This window comes from Orycteropus afer, unplaced genomic scaffold (genome assembly GCF_000298275.1).
Source record: "Orycteropus afer afer isolate SDZICR_OR568_19922 unplaced genomic scaffold, OryAfe1.0 scaffold00008, whole genome shotgun sequence".
Taxonomy (NCBI): Eukaryota; Metazoa; Chordata; class Mammalia; order Tubulidentata; family Orycteropodidae; genus Orycteropus; species Orycteropus afer.
The window spans coordinates 21,137,679-21,151,836 of NW_006921595.1; positions in this window are offsets into that span (position 1 = coordinate 21,137,679).

Here is a 14,158-nt window from a genome sequence, read left to right on the forward strand (position 1 = left end):
GAAGAAGGGGAAGGGCCTCAACAAGATGGATTGACACAGTGGCTACAACAACGGGGTCAGGTATAGCAAGGATCATGGAGCTGGCACAGGACCGGGCAGTGTTTCATTCTGTAGAACACAGGGTCACTATGCATCAGAGACGACTCGTCAGTACCTAACAACAGCAACAACAATATTGAAAATGCAATTCAAGATTTCAAATAATGCTTTCTATATATGGCTTATCATCATTTTCATTATCTTTCAAATCCTGTTGTTAGTTTCCTTCGAGTTGAATCCAACTCATGGAGACCACATGTCCTGTGGGAGAATGAAATGTTGCCCAGGTCTGCACCGTCTTCATGATCCTTGATATGCTTGAATCTGTTCTGACTATTGTATTAATCCATCTCATTGAGGGTTTCTCTTGTTTTTTTTGCTGACCTTCTACTTTACCAAACATGTCTTTTTCTGGTAATCTGTCTTACCTGCTGACATGTCCAAAGTAAGCATGCTGAAAGCTGCCATCCACTCTTCTAAGGAGCATTCCTGTAATTCTTCTAAGACCAATTTGTTGCTTCTTCTGTCAGTCCACAATATTCTTCACCAACATCACAATTTGAATGCATCACTTCTTCTGTCTGCCTTTTTCATTGTTCAGGTTTTGCATGCATCTGAGGCTATTAATCTGAATTTAAATAAACCCTTGGGAATATATGCCTAATCAGCCAGATAAACTGATAAGAATTTATCATTGGGTGACACATTTTGCAACCAGATTGCACTACTGACCAGACAACAGTAGCAAATTAGTTACTACTGTATAAAATTCATCAACTTAATTGGAAAAATTGTTTGTTAAATTCTTAGGGAAACAATTTAACAGTGCCCTGAAAAAAAACACACAAAAAAGACATAGATTGCATAATCTTGTTAAAATTTCATGGTTTCTTAATGAGTTTGAAAATTTGAACTATGTATTGCTATTCTACTGAAATAATAAATATTTTTTTTTAAATAATAAACACCTTAAAAGCTAGGATGTTTATTATGCTTCCAAGGATTTTAAAGTCAGGAGAATAGATCTAATATCAATTTTGATACGAACTCATCGTAGGAAAAAGTAAGTTTTAATTGTCCTATATTCATTCATTTTATCTCCTAGTGAGGCTGAAGGAGCTCTGGTGGTGCAGGGGTTAAGTTCTAGGCTGCTAACCAAAAGGTCAGTGGTTCAAACTCATCCCACTGCTCTCTGGGAGAAAGATGAGGCAGTCTTCTTCCATAAAGAATTACAACCTTGGAAACCGTGCTCTGTCATACAGGGTCCTTTTGAGTCGGAAACAACTTCTTGTCAGTGGGTTGAGCTTGGTTTTAATAATTGTTGAAAATACTCACAGCTGCCTTCTCCTCCAAAATTCAGCCCTTTTTAGGAGCTCTAATGGCGTAGTGCCTAAGGCATTTGACTTCCTTTTTGTAGTCCATGGATTTTTGCTGTATAGCAAGAAACAACTTATTTTTCCTCTGCCTCTGTGTCTAGGTCTTCACTGAGACAAGTGTTTACAACTTGTGCAATACTTGACTCAGTTCCCCTCTTCCTCCTTACCTCATTGCCTAGTAAGACTGTATGATTTATCTAATAAGAGCCATTCAGGTAACTCTTATTTGGTGACTCTGTGAGCATACTATGTAACAAATGAGAGATTCCTTTTCTCTCACCAGAAAGTAAGACTGAAGTTGATGGCCTAGAGCTAAATTGAAAACATGTTAAATATGTTAAACCTGTAAGGCCCAAACTCTTTAAAACAATACTGTCATTTGTATCATTATAACTTGTCTTTTCTAATGTTTGTAAAACATTTATGATTTAATGAATCGGAGTCAATTGTAGTATGGGATTGGAGTAACTGAGTGGTGTAAATAATTAACACATAACAGCTGCTGAAAGAAGGGTTGGAGATTCAAGTCTAATCAGAGGTGCCTTGGAAGAAAATCCTGGTAAATGTCTTGTGAAGAATCAGCCATTGAAAATCCTATAGAGAACAGTTTTACTCTGACACACATGGAGTTGCCATGAATCAGAATCAACTTGACAGTAAGTAGTTTATGGTGTGTGAATAAAATAATCAAAGTCAACAATCAAGTACAGATACACTCATTGGCTTACATTTTGCCTGGATAAAACAAGGTGTCAGAAATTCCTGTGAATAAAATAATCAAAGTCAACAATCAAGTACAGATACACTCATTGGCTTACATTTTGCCTGGATAAAACAAGGTGTCAGAAATTCCAAGATGACGTCATTGTGGTCCTGAATAGGAGAGGCCAGGCCCAGGGGGTTGGGCAGACCCCTGAATCTGGAGAATGGATGCAATGCACAAAGGACATGCTATATGGAGGGACTCACAGTCCCAAGTGTCCAGAAGGCAGATCTAGGATAGGGAGATTTGAGTGAGGATTTTCTGAGTCTCAGAATAATAAGCCAGTCAGTGTCAGAGTGTGAGATAAAAGGAAGTCTAAATGAGCAGGCACTGGGGTCAGAGAGATGTCAGCACTTTCCAGCAGTGGAAGTCAGGCACATGGGCAAGAACCAGATAATGACAGTGGTTTAAAAGCAGGGATCTAGGCTTGGAGAGTTAAGGTTCAATAGACTGCATATGTGTGAGAGTAGAACTGTGCTCCATATGGGTTTCAATGGTGATTTTTTGGAAGTAGATCACTAAGCCAATCTTCCAAAGTGCCTTTGGGTGGACTTGAACCTCCAACCTTTCATTTAGCAGTTGTATACAGTCAACCATTTGCACTACCCAGGAACTTTGAACTACTGAAAAAACTGCCAATATTCCCTCCAACCCCCAATGACTTTTCACCTTCAGACAGCACATGCAGGCTAGTTGAGCAGACATGCAGCGGCTTAGCCAGGAAGGCTTCTGGATTCAGAAATTTAGAGATTGAAGATACAGGCAGGCCAAGTCTAAAATTATGACTGAGTCTGACAAATGAGGTGCCTTTTTGCAGATTCTGCCTTTTTTGAAAAGTGTAAATCTTACAGCAGTTTTAAATAAAAAATACACTATTAACTTATTTTTCTTTACCTGGTTAGAAGGCCAGAAAGCCAATTCTGAGAGAAGTTGCAAAGTCTGGAAAGTTTGTATTTAGTCTTATTCACTCATTTACGCAGCATTTTCTCTTCTCTGCTACAGTTATATGTTTCCTGGTTGCTTCATTCCCCTAAAAACAGAATGGGATTTAAAAGCCAACTGTTTCTACTTCTGATTGAACAACTGATTAGAATGTAAAGTTCAGCCTTGAAACGTTACCTCAACCAAGCAGCTTCATTTTAAATAGGCCATTGGTTTCTAAATTGCTCAAAGATAGGATTTTTCCTCTCAGTAAGGGGAAGTGGGAAGAGCCCTCCCTGTGAGTCAGTACCAGTCAGAAGTCTGAGGTGGGGGTAGGGCATTTAACTGGTGCATTAGAATTGCACTAGCCCAGCCTTGAGTCTGAAACTGATGGCTGTTTTTTAGAGATATTTGAAAATGTGGTGGAGAAAGGTAGAAAATACTCTTTTGGAAATGTGGTGGAGAAGTATGGGACATACTTGGGGCTTTCTCAAAAATAGGCCGCAGTTGGCTAGGAAGGCTATATAAAGGGATATATGTTGTTGTTGTTGTTAGCTGCTGTCAAGTCATCTCTGAGTCATGGTGACCGTAGGCACAGCAGAACGAAACACTGCCCAGTCCTGAGCCACTCCACAATTCCTGTTATACTTGAACCCATCGCTGATGTCACCCGTGTCAATCCATCTTGTTGAGGGCCTTCCCCTCTTTCGTCGACTCTCCACCTTACCAAGCATGACATCCTCCTCCAGGGAATGGTCCCTTCTGACAACATGACCAAAGTAGGTAAGACGAAGTCTGGCCATTCTCGCCTCCAGGGAGCATTCTGGCTGCACTTCCTCCAGGACAGAACTGTTAGTTCTTTTAGCAGTCCACGGTACTTTCAGCATTCTTCACCAACACCACAGCTCAAAAGCATCAACCCTTCTTCGGTCCTCCTTATTCATTGTCCAGCTTTCACATGCATATGAGGTGAATGAAAATGCCATGGCTTGTGCCAGGCGCACCTTAGTCCTCAAGGAGACATCTTTGCTCTTCAGTACTTGAAAGAGGTCCTTTGCAGCCAGTTTTCCCAGTGCTATACATAGTCTGATGTCCTGACTGCTGCTTTCACTGACGTCAATTATAGAATCAAGCAATGTGAAATCTTTGACAAGTTCAATCTTTTCTCCATTTATCATGATGCTGCTTATAGATCCAGTTGTGAGGATTTTTGTTTTCTTTATATTGAGATGTAATCCATACTGCAGACTGTATTCTTCAATCTTCATCAGTAGTGCTTCAAGTCATCCTCACTTTCAGCAAGCAAAGTTGTATCATCAGCATATTGCAGGTTGTTAATGATTCTTCCTCCAATCTTGATGCCACGTTCTTCTTCATATAGTCCAGCTTCTCGGATTATTTGCTCAGCATACAGATTGAATAAGTGTGGTGAAAGGATATAACCCTGATGCACTCCCTTCCTGATTTTAAACCATGCAGTGTTCCCTTTTCCTCTTTGAATGACAGCTTCCTGGTCTATATACAGGTTCCTCATGAGTACAATTAAGTGTTCTGGAATTCCCATTCTTCTCAATATTATCCAAATTTGTTATGATCCACACAATCAAATGCTTTTGCATAGTCAATAAAACACAAGTAAACACCTTTCTGGTATTCTTTGCTTTGAGCCAAGATCCATCTGTCATCAGTAATGATATCCCTCATTCCTCGTCCTCTTCTGAAACCATCTTGTATTTCTGGATGTTCTCTGTCAGTATACTGCTGCAACCATTTTTTAATTATCTTCAGTAAGATTTTACTTGCATGTGATATTAATGATATTGTTTGATAATTTCCACACTCTGTGGGATCACCTTTCTTTGGAATGGGTACAAATATGGATCTTTTCCAGTCAATTGGCCAGGTAGCTCTCTTCTGAATCTCTTGGCATAACCAAGTGAGTGCCTCCAGCATGGCATCCATTTGTTGAAACATCTCATTGAGTATTCTGTCAATTCTTGAAGCTTTGTTCTTTGCCAATTATTTCAGTGCAGCTTCAACTTCTTCCTTCAATACCATTGGTTCTTGAACATATGCCACCTCCTGAAATGAATGAAGATTGAATAGTTCTTTTTGGTACAGTCACTCTGTGTATTCTTTCCATCTCCTTTTGATGCTTCCTGCATCATTCAATATTTTGGCCATAGAATCTTTAAATATTGCAACACGTGGCTTAAATATTTCCTCAGTTCTTTCAGCTTGAGAAATGCTGAGTGTGTTCTTCCTCTTTGGTTTTCTAACTCCAGATCTTTGCACAATTCATTATAGTAATTGGCTTTGTCTGCTTGAGCTGCTCTTTGAAATCATCTATTCAGCTCTTTGATCTTGTAATTTCTTCTATTTGCTTTAGCTACTTTTCACTCAAAAGCAAGTTTCAGAGTCTCTTCTGACGTTCATTTTGGTCTTTCTTTCTCATATTTTTAATGACCTCTTGCTTTGTTCATGGATGATGATCTTGATATCATCCCACAATTCCTCTGGTTTTTGGTCATTGGTGTTCAATGCATCAAATCAATTTTTCAGATGGTCTCTAAATTCAGGAGGGATATGATCAAGGTCATATTTTGGCTCTCATGGACTTGTTTAAATTGTCTTCAACTTCAAGTTGAACTTGCATATGAACAGTTGATGGTCTGTTCCACAGTCAGCTCCTGGCCTTGTTTTGGCTGAAGATAGTGAGCTTTTCCATCTCTTCTTGCTACAGATGTAGTCAATCTGATTCCTGTGTACTCCATCTGGTGAAGTCTATGTGTATAACTGCCATTTGTGTTGTTGAAAAAGGGCTATATAGGTTCTCAAAATTAAGACATGGAGAAAGCAATGAACCATTTTTTTCCCACTTTTTAAAAGTTTTTTTCCTTTCTCCTTAAATCAAAATCCTAAAGAGCTCAAATAAATACATGTTAATGGTCAAATTATCATACACTTATACTCAGGAAGAATGAAAATCATACAAATAATCTAGTCCAGAGAGTACCATTACTTTTTTATAAAGCAATATATTTTCATAAGTAAAAGCAGCTCAGTTCCTGCAAGATTTGACAATTGTAGTTTAAAAATGAATCACCTAATTTAGTGTTCATGGCAGGGATTCAGCTTCTCGAAAAGTATTGTCATTTTTAACCTTCCCATTGTTTACTGTTATTTATCTGAAAATGGAATGTATATTTTGGATATTTCCCTTATACAATGGTTAGCCCAAAGGCCTTTATTTCTGAAGGTATTTGTAATCCCAAACTTAATTATTTTCCAAACAATGGAAGTAAATAACCCATTTTAGGCATTTCTCCCTTTCTTTTCTAAATAAAGTCCTTCCACTTTTGCACGTCCATAATCTCTCTGTGAATTCTGGTTTAATTCCCACTAGTTACCATTTTTATTCCATGCATACCTTAAAATAGTGGCAAAGGAAGTTTTCAATGTTTGATGGCCTTGTTACTCCAGAAAGGAAAACCAAAAGCCATTGTCATCAAGTTGAATCCAATTCATAGGACCCTAGAAAAAGAAGGTTCAATTTGTTCCTTTGAATTCAACATATGAGGGTAAAGATTTGTTAGGCCTGACTCTATAGTGTTAGAATAAGACTCCATATTTTTAGTTAAGATGTCATTTCTTTAAAACCTGGCTCCATGTGTTAGAATTGACTTGCCCACTCTTTAAAGACAGAGTTATTGGTTCCTGCTGCCCCTTGTGATCTAAGACAGGGCCATGTGTGTCAATAAAAACTCCTGGGCCATCACAAAGTCCTGAACTTTGACAAACACCAATGGAACTTCTTAAGGCTTACCTGACTGCCAGGAAAATCAGAAGAAATATTCCTTTCTTATTTACTTATTGTCCTATATAACTTTTTCAAGATTGTTAACCAGTCCTGCATGCATGCTTTGTCTATTTTCCTTTAGTATAAGAACTCTTGATTGTAAGCGCTGAGCAGAGTGGTCATTTTTGGAGACTCAGTGTGGACTACTGGCTGGCTGCTCCAGGGCCAGACCCTGGTACTTTTTAGGTAACAAAGAAACACACATACACATACAAAAAAAAAATCATGATTGAGTAAGCCTGAGGCTTTAAAGTTATTAAACTGAAATGTAATTTCAAAATAAGCATCCCTTTACTCTTTGGAACATCTTTGGGGAAAAAGCTGCCATTACGACACGACTTTGCGAGTGTTCCCTTTCTAGGTCCATATCTACTTGAAATTCTTTTTCAAGCCATTGAATCTGCATCTCTATGAGGACAAAGTGCCATTTTGATATGAGTTCTAGAACTTCAGTGGAAACTTGGTTTCTCTCAAGATATCTTCAGGCCCCAATTCAATATAGTTTCATATTACTTCTTGACTGTGGATTCACATAAATGATTTTGTATTGCTTGAAATATTTATTATTTAGCAAAATAAATTTTGAATATCTCTGTTTTGTTTCTTGTCATGGTTATTTGTATTACCAAAAGAATTGTTGAGTATACCTTAGAACTTCTGTAAAATTGATGAGATCATATACACATCTAAACTGGCTTTAGGTTAACATTTAAATTAGATCTAGGAATGTATAAATTTTCAACATAAAAATAATGTTTGATATGAAGATTTGTTTAGCTTCCAAGTTCATTTTTTAAAAAAGTATTGCTGATTATTTGATAGTCCATCTTCTGAGGCTATTATTTTAATAACAAATTAATCTAAATAGTAGTTTATTCAGGGGCTCTAGTAGCATAGTGCCTAAGGCACTTGATTGCTAACCAGAAGGCTGGTGGTTCAAACCCATCAGCTACTCCTTGGAAGGAAGGTTGGCAATCTACTTCCGTGGTGATACTGCCTCGGAAACCCCAGGAGGGGTCGCTATGAGTCGGGGCCGACTCAACGGCACATAACAACAACAGTAGTTTATTCTTTTTTAGTATCATAGATTTTATCTTCAACACATTTTTATTCATTTACAGTTAATCCTATCACAAGCACATTTATTCAATGAAATGGCAAGAAATTACCGATCCTGTTTCTTTCTGAGTGTGAAAAGTATAGTAGCTCCAGTTTGACCTGCTTTCTCATTGTCAAAAATATTTTTGCTCAAATATGCTTAGAGTATTGCTTTATATCACTAACCATACTTAAGTTGTCATATTGAAAGAATATTTTAAATGCCATATTTAATCTGACAAAGTTGGCAAGCTCAGAAAGGAACAATAGTGCTAAGAGCAAACAGATGTCTGCATCTGGGCAAAAGTTTTCCTCTCTGGAGACAAATAAAATAGATAATAACTCCAAGTTGCCAGAGTTTGACACCTATGAGGATATAGTTAAATAAATTTAGAGAAATCAGAAAGTAAACTTTGAACGTGTGATGCACATTTTGGGTTTAAATTTAAGCTTTAGTTTTAATGCTTACTTCATACTTTCAAACTTTCATACTTCATAGTTTCTGGCAGACTCTCTAGATAGAAGTTTTCCTAACTGATCAAACTGTTAGTAATTGGGTTAACCCTCTGAATCACTCATCTTTAGTGAGCTGTTTTTGCTCAGCTAGTTTGTCACATGTACTTTGTTTATGACTTATTGAGAATTTTTTCTAAGAACTTTATAGCTTTTAAGAGGCATTGTGTCATCTCTCAAAGGAGTTATACTTCATGAGTACTTTCACAAGCTTCCCTAGTTATGTGCTTTTGACACATAACCAAACTGGACTGTGGCTGTATCTATTTGCTCACCAGGAAAATTGCATACTTCATTTCTTTGTGGATTCTCTTTCTCTGACCTTCTTAAAATTTACAATCCCCCCAAAAAAAAACCAAACTCACTGCCATAAAGTTGGATCTGACTCATAGCAACCCCTCCTTGGGTTTCTGATGCACTATCACTACAGAAGTAGATTGCCCAATCTTTCTTTCCAGGAGTGGCTGGTGGGTTTGAACCACCAGCCTTCCTGATAGCAGTCAAATGCCTTAGGCACTATGCCACCAGAGCTCCTAAAGTTTGCAGTTTACAGTCATTCTCTACTATTGAATATATAAGAGAGATGAACTTAGTATCTCTTAAAGGCAATTAAATACTGTATATATGGTTCCTACTCCTTAGTGTCATGGAGTCTGAAATAGGAAAGCACACATAGACTTTTATAAATATAAAAAGGGAATGCTACCCAAAGGATGCATATTAATAAGTAACATGCATAAAATGCAGTGTTCTATGCACTTTTATATTTGAAAATTTTTCACTTAATTTTCTCTTCTCAATGAAAACTAGTCAAGTAAAAAAAGATCAATATTTATACTATGAGAATGCTCTTGTATATTTTCTTTTTTCAAAGGATGCTACACATTGCATCATCCTCTGATCAAGAAAGTTTTATGGGTTTGCAGTAAGTAATGTTTTTAGTTGATCCCATTTCAGTTAGTTAAATCTTCAAGTGGTTAATTCTGTCTACTTGATTCTTAAGCACAGATGTTCTACTTTTTTCCTCCTTCCTGTCATTTTTTTTCACCTTCTAATTCATTCATTCATTTATACATTCATGTGCATCATCTTATAAACAATTCAAAGAAATATTAAAATGGTATACACCATGAAAATATCAAGTTGGGCAAAAAAGATATGAACACAAAAGAAGTAAAAGATTAATTAATAAATAAAAAGCCTCAAATAAATGGAGTAGACAAAAACTACCTAGAGAAGGAAGAGAAAAAGGAATCCAGTCAAGAAATAAATGAATGACCCAGGAGCCCAGAGAAAAAGGTTGGATTATCAGACTAAAAGTTGTGATCAGACAGGTAAAGGAGAACTCCAAAGGAGAGACAATGTGAGGTGGGTAGAAACACAGTTCATGTACATATCTACTGTCTCATATTGATCATGCTTGAGTAACATGTATTACTTTTCATTCATTCATTCTATATTAATAGAGCATCTAATTCTATTGTGCCATGGTTCCATGCATTGGGAATATACTGTCTAGTGGAAGTATAGACTTATTAGGTTCAAGATATGCCCTACATCTAATATTTCTAATAGAAATTTTTGTCCGTTCCTCTTATTCATCCATGCAGCAAATATTTCCTAAATCTCTGCTTCCTGCCTGGCATTCATATAGGCCCTTGAGTGAAAAAACATATGAGTTTCTATTTTTAAGAAGCTTATATTTTAATGGTGGAGAGACAGAAATTGTCTAAGGCCAAGTATTTCCTATGGAGCAGACATGAACCATGTATTAGTTCTATCAAATGGGCCACCTAGATGGATAAACAAACTTCATAAAAGATGAAGAAAAGGGAATGAGTGAACAACAGGAATAGGAAGATCTCCAGAGTGATGGAGGTGTTTCCTAAATTCTGTACAAAGACGAAGTCACATCCACCAGGTCCAAAAAGGAGGCAGCAATTTTACAACCATAGCAGCTGATTAGGACTTTTTTGCTCTTTCTACTCTTGTTCTTTCCCTACCCACTTCCTCCAGCCTTGGGAAGAGTAAAGACTTAACTTAGTCTCAGTATGATAAAATACAGTAGTATTTTAATTACTGAATTGCAAATGTATTTGCCACTTCAAGTGACCATAGAAATTTTATGTATGAATGAATTCCCAGAGTCTGGAGAACTCCTGTCTGAGTAAATTTAGTAGTTTTTGGAGGTAATGAGAGATGATAACATGAAACAGCTTTCTAAATGTATGGTAACAATTGAACTCAATATAAAGGCTAGACTATTTTATATATCCTTATGAATAATTCTTTGTGTGTTATATGATTAGAATGAAAAACTTATTTAATTCAATCTTCAATGATAATTATACCAACATACTTTTTATTGTAAACATATTAACAACAACAACATATATAACACATTTGTCAATTCAATTAAACATTTTTACATTAATCATGTTGTTTAACCACCACCCATAATAGATGCCAAATTTCCCATCTCCATAAATAAACATTTACTGCTTCCTAAACAATAGGTCCCTCTTATCTCCTTCCCTTCCACCCTGGTCACCAAATAAACTTTGTTCTCTATACATTTGTCTATTCTTGTTATTTCATGTAAGTGAGATAATTCAGTATTTGTCTTTTTGTGATTGACTTATTTTGCTAGGCATAAGATTTTTTTAGGTCAATCTATGTTGTGGCATGGGTCAGGAATTCATTTCTGTTTAAGAATGACTATTATTCCATTGTATATATGTACCACATTTTATTTATCCATTCATCCGTTGATAGATACTTAAGTTGTTTCCATCTTTAGGTTATTGTACATACTGGGTCAATGAACATTGCTAGCCATGTGTCTGTTCAAATGGCTAATTTCAGGCCTCTTGGATATATACCCAGGAATGGAGCTCTGGTGGTGTAGTGCCTAAGGCATTTAACTGCTAACCAGAAGGCTGGTGGTTCAAACTCACCAGCCACTCCTCGGAAAGAAAATTGGGCAATCTACTTCCATAGTGATCCCACCCTGGAAACCCAAGGAGGGATCACTATGAGTCGGATCTGACTCGATGGCACTGAGTTTTTTTTTTTTTTTTTTTCCTTTTATGGTTTTTCTAAGGAAGCTTTGGTGACTTAATTGTTAAAGTATTTGTTGGCTAACTAAAAGGTAAGAGGTTTGAACCCACCAGCTGCTCTGTAGGAAAAAGATGAGTTAGTCGGCTTCTGTGAAAATTTACAATCCTGGAAACCCTATGGTGGCAGTTCTTCTCTGTCTTATAGGGTCACTATAAATTGGAGTTGACTCAATGGCACTGGCAGTGTGAGACATGGTAGTTCTAGGTTTAACTTTTTGGGTAACTGCCAAAACGTTTTTCACAGAGGTTGTGCCATTTTGCATTCCCATGAGCAGTGGATAAAGATTTCAATTTCTCTACATCCTCACTATTTGTTTTTTTATTTTTAATCTTAGGCACCTAGTGGGAGTGAAGTGATATCTCGTTGTTAATGGCTAAATAACAATGAACAGTTTTTCATGTTCTTGTTGGCTATTTGAATGTCGTTTTTGGTGAAATGTCTGTTCAAGTCCTTTGCTCATTTTTTTTGATTGGGTTGTCTGTCTTTTTGTTAAGTTGTAGAAGTTACATATATATATATATATATGTATGTATGTATGTATGTATATGTATATATATATATGTGTGTGTGTGTGTATATATATATATATATATATATATATAGGCTATTAGACCCTTGTAGGGTACAACAACAGGATATATGTTTCCCAAAGACTTTCTCCCAATCTGTAGGTTGTTTCTTCACTTTTTAAATGAAGTCCTTAGATGAATGGAAGTATTTGATTTTTATGCAGTCTCATTTATCTATTTTGTCTCCTACTGCTTTTGTTTTTGTTATATCTGATAATCCATCGTGAAAAATTAGACCCTGCAGCCATAGCTGTACATTGTTTTTCTAAGAATTTTATGGCTTTTGTTTTTACATTTAGGTCCTTAATCTATTTTGAATTGGTTTTTCTGTGTGGTATGAGGCACAGATCCTTTTTTTTTTATCTTTTGCATGTGGAAATCCAATTTTCCCAGGACTGTTTGAAAGCATGTTTTTACATTCCTACTTTCACATCTTTTATAAAACTCAAATTTGATTTCAAAGAATTATAAAGAAAATTGAAAATTTCCATATGAACAAAAAAGATATTAATATAATAATATATGTGTTCAAAATTTAAATTTATATGTAGTGATGAAGTTATTATTCAAATAACACTATTATCTGAGAAGCAGTAAGGAATTTTAAAATTAAGATATCCAAGTGAAAAGATATTTTGTAAGCAAATGAGGACAGTACAATAATCAATTTTCTAGAAATAGAATAAGGTAAAAAAATAAAACAAACTCACTGCCACTAAGTCAATTCTGACTCATAGTGACCCCCTTTGAGTTTTTGAAGTGGTAATCTTTATGAAAGTAGATTGCCCAATCTTCCTTCTGCAGAGTGGCTGGTGGGTTTGAACTGTCAACCTTCTGGTTAGCAGTCAAATGCCTTAGGCACTAAGATTAGGATAGAGCAAACAGTTATTTAATGCCAATGGAAGCTTAACCACTAAGTTCTCCTTAGCCAGGGAACTAAATAGCAACAGTCTGAAAATAGAAAAACTTCCTACAGTAATCATACACTTTAATTTTTTCCTTTATTCCTACAATTTTGAAATCATTACTTGTCTTCCTTTGGCAAAAATGGACTAAAGACAGAATGTGTTTAAATGAAAAGTTTTTAGACTGAAGAGGAGATATTTGCGTGGGAAGATAAGCAGTCCTAGTCTATAAAAATGCCCTTTCTGTTTAGGCCTAATTTTACGGGTACCCAAAACCTTTGGTGATGGGAGCATTTATAGTAGATACAACATGAAAGCAAATAACTAACTGCTGAATAGGAATCAGTGTTCAGTGCTTGTCCCAGGAAGAGGTCATACTATAATACAAAACATGTTTGCTTTAATAAAAAGAAAAAAGCAAATATGTAACAGTTACCCACAAAGTTTTTTTGTTGTTTTGTCATTTTGGTATTATTCCAATGTGGTAACAGTTAATATTTTCTTTTTGACATCTTTGTCATCTTTAAAGGCAAAATTATTTTCAAAGAAATCCAGAAAATTAAAATAAAATTTCAAACAGAAATGTTGAGTTTTCGTGGAAGGGGATCTTTGTAGGAGATCCTTGATACAGAGGGAGAACAATGTGGAACAAAACTCAAAATCATTTGGAGAAAAAAAGTGGGGGAGGGGAACCAGGTTTGCTGGTCAGATAGAGCCTGGTGGAACCGCTGAGACTATGCTAGCTGCCCTTCAGGTCTGGAATTGAACCCACAGCTGTGGTTTCCAGCCAAACAAAAGACAGGCATATGAGTTGAATATTTACCTCAGGTAGATACGCTCCTTGGAGAGAACAATCATGGGAGAAAGAAAGGTTGCTTATGCACAGGGAGACAGCTCAGGGGGCAGGAGTGCATGGACGGATGGACACTCGGAAGAGGTAACTATGGGGAGGAAGAGGGAGGGGAGCTGTTGCATTGTGGTAAACTGTGGTCAAT